Raw genomic sequence first — 13,241 nt, 5'->3', positions numbered from 1 at the left:
CACACAGTAACAGGCGACCAACAGGAGAGAGGGGTGAGAGCATGTCTGCACTGACACTGCATGTGATCTGGGCTCCTGCAGTGTCAGTGGGTTCAGAGCTAGAGTTTAAATTCAGCAAAGCGAGCACTGTCCTTTCTCTCTAAATCTCCATCCCAGAGAGAAAGCATCATCTGTCCCCAAACCAGAGACCACCCCCCCGTATACATGAGCACATCCAGCGTTATATTACTGTACATATACACATGGCAGAACTGGGGGAAGGAGGCACTATCTCCAGGAATGGAGGGGTTAATGCCCCCTGTATACATGAGCGCATCCAGCATTATATTACTGTACATATACACAAGGCAGAACTGGGAGAAATGGGGCACTATCTTCGGGAATAGAGGGGTTAATGTCCCCTGAATACATGAGCACATCCAGCGTTATATTACTGTGCATATTCAAATGGCAGAACTGGGGGAAGGGGGGCACTATCTCCGGGAATGGAGGGGTTAATGTCCCCTGTACACATGAGCACATCCAGCGTTATATTACTGTACATATACACATGGCAGAACTGGGGAAAGGGGGGACTATCTCTGGGAATGGAGGGGTTAATTTATGTATGTATATGTAGTGGAGTGCAATAAAGGAGGATTCTTTCAGGATGTGTCAGAGATGAGGAAAGGTTGCCATCTGCTGGCCAGAAGTTATGCCAGAAGAGTTGGAGGGGGAAGAGATTCAGACGCTGCACCTGATCAGGTGACCTCCAGGAAGGATTTCCTGGATATAAAAGCCCAGGGCGCCAAGACGCAGGGAGATTTGGCGCCAGGCTACAGAGTGGAGCAGACGGGTTCCAGAGGGACCGCAGATCCCAGCGCGGCAGGCCCCAGCCAGAGGCCTGCACTGCATCAGAGTTAGACGCCGCCTGAGAAGTTCTGGACTCCTCACAGAAGCGCCCTGAGCCCTGCAAGTGTGGCCCAGAGTCAAAACCTACGCCCCATACAGAGTAAGTTCCTGGGACCCAACGCTGCCTGTCAAGAGCCGAGGTCTGGATCCCCGCACCCCAAGCGTGAGAGACTACCGTTGACGGTCTAGCCGAGAAGAGCTAAGAGAGGACTGCGATAGGAGAGAAGTGCCAATAGTAGCGGAGGAATTGCGCAAGTGAAATAAGCCGTCACTTCCAATTTCCACTTACGGTACAGGGACAGTTAGATTTCAGGTTGGGAGGGGGCCGTTTGGTGCATGGGAGGCTAAACAGGAGCTGATAGACTTTATCCAGAAGAGACTTGCGGCCTAGCAGGAATACAGGTCACCCCGGCTAGGGCCATACAAAGATAACTCACGTGGTGACTCCCACGACTGGGTGCATCACATTTATGCAGAGAACTTTACCCTTACTCACTGAAACTGTTACTCATTGTTATTCCAAGCGGTTGTTTATTATCCCTGTTACTAACCCCCTTGCATTATATTTGTTATACATATAAAGTGGTTTTAGCAATCCCTGACTATTCCCGCCTTGTGTCTCTGTGCGTTGCATCCCGGCACCTACATTACATATACATGAGCAAAACCCACATTATATTACTGTACATATACACATGGCAGAACTGGGGGAAGGGGGCACTATCTCTGGAAATGGAGGGGTTAATGCCCCCTGTATACATGAGCACTTCCAGCGTTATATTACTGTACATATACACATGGCAGAACTGGGGGAAGGGGGCACTATCTCCAGGAATGGAGGGGTTATTGCCCCCTGTATACATGATCACATCCAGCGTTATATTACTGTACATATACACATGGCAGAACTGGGGGAAGGGGGCACTATCTCCGGGAATGGAGGGGTTAATGCCCCCTGTATACATGAGCACATTCAGGGTTCTATTACTGTACATACACACATGGCAGAACTGGGGGAGGGGGCCACTGTCTCCAGGAATGGAGGGGTTAATGTCACCTGTATACATGAGCACATCCAGCGTCATATTACTGTACATATACACATGGCAGAACTGGGGGAAGGGGCCACTTTCTCCGGGAATAGAGGGGTTAATGTCCCCTGTATACATGAGCACATCCAGCGTTATATTACTGCACATATACACATGGTAGAACTGGGGGAGGGGGGCACTATCTCCGGGAATGGAGGGGTTAATGTCCCCTGTATACATGAGCACATCCAGCGTTATATTACTGTACATATACACATGGCAGAACTGGGGGAAGGAGACACTATCTCTGGGAATGGAGGGGTTAATGTCCCCTATATACATGAGCACATCCAGCGTTATTTTACTATACATATACACATGGCAGAACTGGGGGAAGGGGGGCACTATCTCCGGGAATGGAGGGGTTAATGCCCCCTGTATACATGAGCACATCCAGCGTTATATTACTGTACATATACACATGGCAGAACTGGGGGAAGGGGGGCACTATCTCCAGGAATGGAGGGGTTAATGTCCCCTGTATACATGAGCTCATCCAGCATTATATTACTGTACATATACAAATGGCAGAACTGGGGGAAGGGGGCACTATCTCCAGGAATGGAGGGGTTAATGTCCCCTGTATACATGAGCACATCCAGCATTATATTACTATACATATACACATGGCAGAACTGGGGGAAGGGGGGCACTATCTCCAGGAATGGAGGGGTTAATGTCCCCTGTATACATGAGCACATCCAGCATTATATTACTATACATATACACATGGTAGAACTGGGGGAAGGGGGCACTATCTCCGGGAATGGAGGGGTTAATGCCCCCTGTATACATGAGCACATCCAGCGTTATATTACTGTACATATACACATGACAGAACTGGGGGAAGGGGGCACTATCTCCGGGAATGGAGGGGTTAATGTCCCCTGTATACATGAGCACATCCAGCGTTATATTACTGTACATATACACATGGCAGAACTGGGGGAAGGGGTGCACTATCTCTGGGAATGGAGGGGTTAATGCCCCCTGTATACATGAGCACATCCAGCGTTATATTACTGTACATATACACATGGCAGAACTGGGGGAAGGGGGCACTATCTCTGGGAATGGAGGGGTTAATGCCCCCTGTATACATGAGCACATCCAGCGTTATATTACTATACATATACACATGGCAGAACTGGGGGAAGGGGGGCACTATCTCCAGGAATGGAGGGGTTAATGTCCCCTGTATACATGAGCACATCCAGCGTTATATTACTGTACATATACACATGGCAGAACTGGGGGAAGGGGACACAATCTACAGGAATGGAGGGGTTAATGTCCCCTGTATACATGAGCACATCCAGCTTTATATTACTGTACATATACACATGGCAGAACTGGGGGAAGGGGAGACTATCTCCGGGAATGGAGGGGTTAATGTCCCCTGTTTACATGAGCACATCCAGCGTTATATTACTGTACATATACACATGGCAGAACTGGGGGAAGGGGGCACTATCTCCGGGAATGGAGGGGTTAATGCCCCCTGTATACATGACACATCCAGCATTATATTACTATACATATACACATGGCAGAACTGGGGGAAGGGGGCACTATCTCCGGGAATGGAGGGGTTAATGCCCCCTGTATACATGACACATCCAGCGTTATATTACTATACATATACACATGGCAGAACTGGGGGAAGGGGGCACTATCTCCAGGAATGGAGGGGTTAATGTCCCCTGTATACATGAGCACATCCAGCGTTATATTACTATACATATACACATGGTAGAACTGGGAGAAGGGGGCACTATCTCCGGGAATGGAGGGGTTAATGCCCCCTGTATACATGAGCACATCCAGCGTTATATTACTGTACATATACACATGGCAGAACTGGGGGAAGGGTGCACTATCTCTGGGAATGGAGGGGTTAATGCCCCCTGCGCCCAGTAATGGGGGAATCTCCACATACCTCCACCTGCAGAGCCGCCACCACATATATGGCTGTTCTGTGCACACAGGACCTGTGATGAGGTCACAGGAGGGGAGGAGTCAGGGGTCACATGATCAGGGGCCTCAGTGGATGCAGGACTCTGCTGTGCTGGTTGTCATGGTGCTGGATGAGGGGAAGTTTATGTGTGGGGTCAGGAGGGGTTTACAGTGTGGATGTAGAAGAGCCGCGCGTGTACGAGGTGTACGGAGCGGAGCCGCGTGTGTACGAGGTGTACGGAGCGGAGCCGCGTGTGTACGGAGCGGAGCCGCGTGTGTACGAGGTGTACGGAGCGGAGCTGCATGTGTACGAGGTGTACGGAGCGGAGCCGCGTGTGTACGAGGTGTACGGAGCGGAGCCATACGTCTACGAGGTGTACGGAGCAGAGCCGCGTGTGTACGAGGTGTACGGAGCGGAGCCGCGTGTGTACGAGGTGTACGGAGCGGAGCCGCGTGTGTACGAGGTGTACGGAGCAGAGCCGCGCGTGTACGAGGTGTACGGAGCGGAGCTGCATGTGTACGAGGTGTACGGAGCGGAGCCATACGTCTACGAGGTGTACGGAGCGGAGCCGCGCGTGTACAAGATGTACGGAGCGGAGCCGCGCGTGTACAAGGTGTACGGAGCGCAGCCGCGCGTGTATGGCGTGTGTAGGGTGGAGCTGTGTGTATATTAAGCATACAGAGCTGAATCCTATGTGTATGATGTATATAGAGCATAGTCGTGTGTGTACGATGCATGCAGAGCTGAGCCGCTTGCATACGTTGCAGATTATGTGCATGGAGCGGAGCCGTGTATATGTATGACTGGTGTGGAGCCGTCTGTGTGCAGCGTGTACGGAGTGGAGCTGTGTATAATGTGTACGGAGCCGAGTTGTGTATATGTGTGATGTATATGGAGTGGAGCCGTGTATCTACACACGTGGTCAAAATTGTTGGTACCCCTCGTTTAATGAAAGAAAAACCCACAATGGTCACAGAAATAACTTGAATCTGACAAAAGTAATAATAAATTAAAAATCTGTGAAAATGAACAAATGAAAGTCAGACATGGCTTTTTTGCTTCCGTGGAATTTTTTTTAAATTAAACTCATGAAATAGGACTGGACAGAAATGATGGTTCTTCTTAACTTAATATTTTGTTGAACAACCTTTTGAGGCAATCAAAGGATTCCTGTAACTGTCAATGAGACTTCTGCACCTCTCGACAGGTATTTTGGCCCACTCCTCATGAGCAAGCTGCTCTAGTTGTCTCGTGTCCAGCTCTCTCACTTATAAATTTGAAAACTGTGCAAATTGATAGGATTGACAAAGAAAGAAGAAAAATTCCCGGCACCATTTTGCTAAATGCTGAAGACTTCTAGAAGAGATCAGTTACATCCCGTGCGGCCATGGGGGTTTCCCCATAACGCCTTGCAGCTATCATATGATATAATCTACCACAGCAAATAAGGGGAGCTATCACCGGGACCAGTGGCATTGCCAGAGTCCTATGGGCCCCATGGTAATATTCTTACCTGGCCCCCTCACACCCACTAGCATGTTGCTCAGATGTCAGAGCCTATGAAGACATACGTGTTGCAGGATTTTCATCTAGTGGAGTGGGCTCACTCACAATTTTGGCTAAGATCACTGCCATGAATAAACAATGGGATCTAAACATCCTCAAGAGCAACTTCTCCAAATGGAGCCCCATGTCACAAGACAAAAGTGATAACTAAGTGGCTCGCTGAACAAACCTTTGAAATTCTGAGTCCATGGCCAGAAGCCTCTCCTGATCCCGCTGAGAACCTCTGGTCAATCCTCAAAAAGCAGATGGACGAAAACAAACACAAAAATTGTGATAAACTTCAAGCACTGATTAGACAACAATGGGTCATCAGTCAGGATTTGGCCTAGAAGCCGATATCCAGCAGAAGTCTAGAGAAATAGGAGTCAACAATGTAATTATTGAGTCTTTGCATGAACTAGATGTATTTATAAAAAAAAAAAGTTTAAAACCTTATGAAATGCTGATCACACAGGTTTCCAAGGGTAAAATTTTTAAAAAGCAAAAGGTGATTTTTATATACTTTTGATCGCTGAACTCAGTAAAAATATCTAAAAAATTCTATCACGTACCGTTTTTTCACAAACACTGACTCCATACGCTTTTTCTTGCACCATACTTTAACCCTTTGAAGTGACCTTTGGTGGATAATTTTGGTGTCATTAGATTGCTTAGAAATTAATGTGCTGTGATTGGCTACTGTGGGCCGAGAAGATTTTCTTAACCCAGCTTCCAGAGAGTGTGGTGGTGTCCACAGCATTCATTCAAGCATAGCATATCTTTCATTTTACCTCAGCAGAATAAGAATTGTAAGCTGCGCTGTGATTAGTTGTTATGGGCAGTAAAGACAAATTTTTTTTTTTGTCACAGATCATAACTGTATTGTGGTGTCCATAGCAACCAATCAGAGAACAGCTTTCATTTTACCTCAGCCGTATAAGAACTGAAAGTTGCACTGTGATTGGTTGCAATGGAAAGCAAAGCCCAATTTCTATAGACTGAGTTTATAAGATTGTGGTGATGTGCTTACCACAATTTATTTCAGTATTTAGTGGTTGTGGTCGATTAAGCTTCAGTTTTTAACAACGTTATTGAAATGGCTACAAGGGGGTGTCGTAATTCACCCGACAACTTTTGCTACATTTGCGTTTGTTTTGTAGTGAAGAAACTATGAAGGAACATTACAGACTTCTTTAGAAAAGTGTATTATGCGTACTTTGGTGTAAAACTAGGTGATCAGGACAAGTCGTGGGCTCCACATGTAGTGTGTTTGGTTTGTGTAGAAGAACTAAGACCGTGGTCTAAAGGGAAGAGAGAGAGAGTTTTGGCGTGCCTATGATCTGGAGGAAACTGCAAAATCATAGTCATGACTGCTACTTTTGTACCTGCAACGTGGAGGTATTCAACTTTAAAAATAAGAAATAAATTATATACTTGAACCTTCAATCAGCGATTTGTCCTGTGCCTCATGGTCCAGAAATACCTGTCCCTTCACGGTTTCGGGGAAACTTGAAGATATACCTGATTCAGAACATGAAGAGCAGGATTCTGACAAAGATTTTCATGCTAGTCCCAACCAGCAACAGCATTTTTAACAGCTACGATTAAATGATTTAGTCAGGGATTTGGACCTTTCTAAACATTCTGCAGAACTTTTAGGCTCTAGACTTAAGGAAAACAACCTACTAGCTCCTGGTACCTGTTTTTCATGGTACAGAAGCAGAGAAAAGGAATTCCTTCCATACTTTTCTAAAGACGGTGCTCTAGTGTATTAGAATGATGTTCCTGGGCTTATAGGAAAATTTAACATTGACTACAATGTGAGTGAGTGGAGATTCTTTATTGATTCATCCAAAAAAAGTCTGAAGGCTGTGTTACTGCACAATGGCAGCAAGTATGCTTCAGTGACTGTTAGGCATTCTGTGCACTTGAAGGAAAGCTATGAGAATTTAGACTTTATTCTCAAGAAATTTAACTCTGAGGATCAAGGTTGGTCAATACGTGGTGATCTGAAAGCTCTCTCTTTGCTTCTTGGGCAGCAAGGAGGATACACAAAGAACCCATGCTTTTTATGTGAATGGGACAGCCGTGATAGGACTGGAGCCAAAAAAGTTTGCCAACGAGAACATCTTTGCAACCTGGACTCAAGAACATAGTTAGCTGCGGAAAGTTTTGTTGATCCCAGTAAAATTCTTCTGCCACAACTCCAAATTAATCTTGGAATGATTAAGCAGTTCGTGAAAGCTCTACCGAAAGGAGAGACTTAAGTACCTGTGTTCCAAATTTCAGTACTGTCAGAAGCAAAACTGAAGGAAGGCATCTTTGTGGGTCTGAATATTTGGAAACTCGTGAAGGATAACGTGTTCAAAACAAAAATTAAAGCTGTTGAGAAAAGAGCTTGGGATTCTTTTTAAGAAATTATAAATGCTTTTATGCCAAAAATTATAATAGTACTCTCGGAGTGATACCTTTATTGGCTAACCAGAAAAAAAAGATATATATGCAAGCTTTCAGAGCACAGAGGCTCCTTCTTCAGGCAAGATTACAAATTAATTCATAAGACAAAAGGCACAACATTTGAGAGATGTTACAACAAGACATTTGTTCATGAGGTGTAAGGTGTGATGCCTCTTACTGATAAGATAGGGAGATCAAATTAGGTTTTTTGTTGCAAAATGAGATGCCTTGGGAATGTTTAATTATCTGGAGGTGCGAATTGTGTCCATGTAGTGAGTCATAAACTCAGGTGTTATATTTAGTTCTGTTGTCAGTGAGTTGAACATCCTTATCAATTTAAATTCTCAAATTTTTCTTTCCCTGTTGCCCTTGAAGTGACCTTTTTAGTATTAAAACTTTTAGATCTTTCATACAGTGTCCCCGGCCAGAGAAATGTTTTCCCACAGGTGTGTCCAGTTCATTCTTAATTGTGTGTCTGTGTAAATTCATTCTCGTTTGCAGTTTTTGCATCATTTCTCCAATATAAACTCCTTCCGGACACCTTGTACATTGTATCATGTACATCACATTGGAGGATGTACATGAAAAGACATCCATGATTTTGTAGTCTTGATTTGTGATACGTATGCAGACTGTATTTGATGGTAATATGTGGGTACAAGTTTTGCTTTTTTTTTTTTACATGGGAATGTGCACGTCACTAATGGTGATGAGAGGACATCTGACAAGGAGATTCCTTAAGTTAGGGGGCTGTTTGTAGGAGAGAAGTGGTAGTTCTGGGAATATTCATTTCAGTTTGTGTTCTCTGTGGAATATGGGTTGGAGATCAGCACCAATTTTCCTTAGGATGTTCATGTGGGGGTTGTATGTGACCACAAGAAGTACCCTGTTGTTGTTCTCCCTTTGTCTGTAATCCAGGAGGCTACTTCTTGGTATCCTTGTAGCTCTGTGAATTTGTTCATCTATTACCTCAGAGCCTGACTGTAGATGATGGATTTTTTTGTGTGTCTTGAATGAAAGCTGTTCCATCTAAGATATGCTGGACGTCCTGTGGGCTTATGGTAAATTGATGTTTGTATGGTATTGTCTTTGATGTATATGATCATGTCCAGAAAATGTATTTGGAAATTTGAGAAGTTGAGGGTGAGCTTGATGGTTGGGTGGAACCTGTTGAAGTTATCATGGAAGGTAAGGAGATCATCTTTTGAGCCTGTCCAGATTATTAGCAGATCATCAATGTAGCGGAAGTATGCTAGGGGTTTATTAGAGCAAGATGACAAAAACTCCTCCTCTAGTTTAGCCATAAACAGGTTGACATATTGTGGGGACATTTTTCTTCCCATGGCGCTACCCATACATTGTTGGTATAAATTGTTCCCAAAGGAGAAATAATTGTGATGGAGCACAAACCTGATGAATTGCAGAGTTGGTTCTGTAGCCAGATTGTTTTTTTGTAGGAAATGTTTGCATGCTGCAATCCCATCCTCATGAGGAATGTTGGAGAAGAGAGGACTCTACATCCATGGTGGCTAGTATTGTGTCCTCCGGAAGTGGGCCCAGCGCTGACAGTTTGCAGAGAATATCAGTGGTGTCCTGGATATAGCTGGGTGTGCGTCTCACCAGGGGTTTCAGAATGTTCTCTACCCAGCCTGAGATATTTTCCATTAATGTCCCAATGCCAGAAATGATTGGCCTCCCAGGATTACCTTCTTTATGTATTTTAGGTAACATGTAGAAGGTACCTGTTTGGGGATTGTCTGGTATTAGTTCCAGTAGTGAGGATGAAGTAGAATCAAACCCCTTGATGATATGTGTTAGTTCATCTGTGTATTTTTTGGTGGGATCTTCCTGAAGTGGAGTGTAGTATTTTATATCCAACAGTTGTCTGTGTGTTTCCTGGATGTAATCTGACATGTTCATAATGACTACAGCTCCTCCTTTGTCTGCTGGTTTGATAATGATATTGTTATTTGCTTTTAAAGACTGTATGGCTTTTCTTTCCTCCATACTGATATTGTGCGGCACTTTGTTGTGTCTGTCCAAAATGTCAGATTTAACTTTTTTATGGAAACAGTCTACGTAGTGATCTAGAGTTTGGTTGTGCCCAGGCTGTGGGGTCCAGTCTGTCCTCTTTTTCTTTTTTGATGTGTTGTTCAGATTATCTTGTGGTGTGATATCTTCATGGTTGTGAAAGAATTCTTTAAGCGGTAATCTGCGGAAGAATTCCTCGATATCACTACAAAATTGAGCCGTATCAAGTTGTTTTGTAGGACAGAATGTTAGTCCCTTTGATAAAACATTAATTTCTCCTGTGTTTGGCTCATACTGTGAGAGGTTCACAACAGAGGACGATGTATTAAAATGATTTTGTAAATTGGGCTTACCTTCAACTACATTGAGACCTGCTTTCTTCCTCAGTCTGTCAAGTTTCTTTTTCTTATTGATAATAAGGTGATATTGCAATTTTTTGTAAAAATCCTGTAATGTCTCCTTAATTAGACATGAATCTGGTCCTTGTATTCGGTCCTGTAGAGAAGTTATCTCCTTATGGATGGTCCTCTTCTTGTTGTAGAAAAATCCAATGAGGTGATTCCGCTGTCTCTCAGATGATCTGTAGCAAAGTTTCTGTGAAAAATGGGTATTGTAGGTATACTGAGTCGGATTCCTTATTATGAGGCCTTTGGGGATTAAGTTTTCCTTTTTGTACATCCTCCAATGTGGTGTACATGATACAATGTACAAGGTGCCCAGAAGGAGTTTATATTGGAGAAACTATGCAAAGGCTACAAACGAGAATGAATTTACACAGACACACAATTAAGAATGAACTGGATACACCTGTGGGAAAACATTTCTCTGGCTGGGGACACTGTATGAAAGATCTAAAAGTTTTAATACTAAAAGGTCACTTCAAGGGCAACAGGGAAAGAAAAATTTGAGAATTTAAATTGATAAGGATGTTCAACTCACTGACAACAGAACTAAATATAACACCTGGGTTTATGACTCACTACATGGACACAATTCACACCTCCAGATAATTAAACATTCCCAAGGCCTCTCATTTTGCAACAAAAAAAACTAATTTTCTCTCCCTAACTTATCTGTAGGAGGCATCACAACTTACACCTCATGAACAAATGTCTTGTTGTAACATCTCTCAAATGTTGTGCCTTTTGTCTTATGAATTCATTTGCAATCTTGCCTGAAGAAGGAGCCTCTGTGCTCTAAAAGCTTGCATATATATATATATTTTCTGGTTAGCCAATAAAGGTATCACCCCAAGAATACTTTTGTCATTTTTGGCATACAAGTATTTACATCAATTTTTTCTGGCTAACACTGTACCACAATATAACTTTGTATTGTACATCATGTACATCCTCCAATGTGGTGTACATGATACAATGTACAAGGTCCTCGGAAGGAGTTTATATTGGAGAAAAGATGCAAAAACTGCAAACGAGAATGAATTTACACAGACACACAATTAAGAATGAACTGGACACACCTGTGGGAAAACATTTCTCTGGCCGGGGACACTGTATGAAAGATCTAAAAGTTTTAATACTAAAAGGTCACTTCAAGGGCAACAGAGAAAGAAAAATTGGGGAATTCAAATTGATAAGGATGTTCAATTCACTGACAACAGGACTAAATATAACACCTGGGTTTATGACTCACTACATGGACACAATTCACACCTCCAGATAATTAAACATTCCCAAGGCCTCTCATTTTGCAACAAAAAAAAATAATTTGAATTAATTCGTAATCTTAGCTGACTAAGGAGCCTCTGTGCTCTGAAAGCTTACATATATAGTACAGACCAAAAGTTTGGACACACCTTCTCATTTAAAGATTTTTCTGTATTAACATGACTATAAGGCTGCGTGCCCACTATGCGTTTTTCAAGCGTTTTTGCCGTGGAATTTCCGCAGCGAAAACGCTTAAAAAATGCTTGGTAATACGTGCCCCATGGTCCCCAATGATAATCCGCATGTGCTATGCACATGCTGCGGAAATTTCCGCTGCGGATTATCATTGCGGAAAAATACGCAGCATGTCCATTAATTTTGCGGGCACGAAGCGTAATCGCCGCGATTGACTTGCATTGGACCGCGTGACATCCGCATCACTGCATCTGCACATGCTGATATCACACGGTTCAATGTGCGGATGGTACCCAGGTCTGGAGGAGAGGAGACTCTAATCCAGACCTGTGTACCATAGAACCTGTTAAAAAAATAATTTAAAATAAAAAATAAAGATTATACTTACCTTCCGATGTCCTCCCGGTGTTTTCTCCCCTCCGTCTGGTCTGCTGTATGGGTCCCGGTGTTGTGAAGGACCTGCCATGACGTCAGTGAGTCATGTGACCTGTCACATGACTCAATGACGTCACCGCAGGTCCTTCACACCACCGCAAGCCGCCCAAGACACCGGACGCAGCGGAGAAAACATCGGGAGGACATCGGAAGGTAAGTATAATCTTTTTTTTTTTATTTTTTACCATTCTCATTCTTTTTTTTTTAACTAACTTGGTCACACTACTATAAATCCATGCCGGTTGCATGGATTTATATAGTGTGACCAAGTTGTCAAGCACTTTTCCAAGTGATGCTAAAATCGCTTGGAAAAGCACTTGATAACCTGCATGCAGAAATGCATGTGAAGAACGCTTGACAAACGCTTCTACCTGGTGGGAAAAATGCATGTAAAAACCGCATGCGTTTTTCCTGCCAGGGAGAAGCGGAAAAAATATGCAGCATTTCTGCATCATGGGCCAATAGCCTGAAAATTGTACATTCACACTGAAGGGATCAAAACTATGAATTAACACATGTGGAATTATATACTTAACAAAAAAGTGTGAAACAACTGAAAATATGTCTTATATTCTAGGTTCTTCAAAGTAGCCACCTTTTGCTTTGATGACTGCTTTGCACACTCTTGGCATTCTCTTGATGAGCTTCAAGAGGTAGTCACCGGAAATGGTCTTCCAACAATCTTGAAGGAGTTCCCAGAGATGCTTAGCACTTGTTGGCCCTTTTGCCTTCACTCTGCAGTCCAGCTCACCCCAAACCATCTCGATTGGGTTCAGGTCTGGTGACTGTGGAGGCCAGGTCATCTGGCATAGCACCCCATCACTCCCCTTCTTGGTCAAATAGCCCTTACACAGCCTGGAGGTGTGTTTTGGGTCATTGTCCTGTTGGAAAATAAATGATGGTCCAAGTAAACGCAAACCGGATGGAATAGCATGCCGCTGCAAGATGCTGTGGTAGCCATGCTGGTTCAGT

General features: G+C 43.7%; 1 pseudogene; it reads right to left on the bottom strand.

Annotated features, from left to right (window-relative positions):
* Positions 1 to 3,984, bottom strand: part of LOC141271872 (uncharacterized) — a 50,431-nt pseudogene extending 46,447 nt beyond the window's left edge.
* Between the last annotated feature and the right edge of the window lie 9,257 nt (positions 3,985 to 13,241).

Source organism: Phyllobates terribilis, unplaced genomic scaffold (genome assembly GCF_046119375.1).
Source record: "Phyllobates terribilis strain yellow unplaced genomic scaffold, ASM4611937v1 Scaffold_5__5_contigs__length_657084704, whole genome shotgun sequence".
NCBI lineage: Eukaryota > Metazoa > Chordata > Amphibia > Anura > Dendrobatidae > Phyllobates > Phyllobates terribilis.
The sequence above is the reverse complement of the archived record's forward strand: the minus strand, read 5'-3'. Positions and strand labels throughout refer to the sequence as shown.